Genomic DNA, 324 nt, shown 5'->3' on the forward strand with positions numbered 1-324 from the left:
ACTTTCATTTGGTAGGTAACTTTCAGTGAAGCGATGTTCCATAAATCTGTTACTTTCTGCTGCACCAACTATGCATTGCATCTTACCTGCTCATCTGATCTCAATTTTATTTGCCTGTACATCTATGTATATATGAATATTTTACAACCATGCTTGAAAGGAATCACAGAAAGCTGTCTTATCTGCCAAGCACTTCTGCATTTACTCAGGGTTTAATGGGTGCCAAGCAAATTGAGTCTCTTGCTACTTGCTGCACATTTGATATATCTAATAATTATTATTATTTTTTTGCAGAACCCCAGCTGAAAGGAATTGTGACAAGGT

The sequence above is a fragment of the Eurypyga helias genome, unplaced genomic scaffold (assembly GCF_000690775.1).
Source record: "Eurypyga helias isolate BGI_N326 unplaced genomic scaffold, ASM69077v1 scaffold5141, whole genome shotgun sequence".
In the NCBI taxonomy this organism is placed as follows: Eukaryota; Metazoa; Chordata; class Aves; order Eurypygiformes; family Eurypygidae; genus Eurypyga; species Eurypyga helias.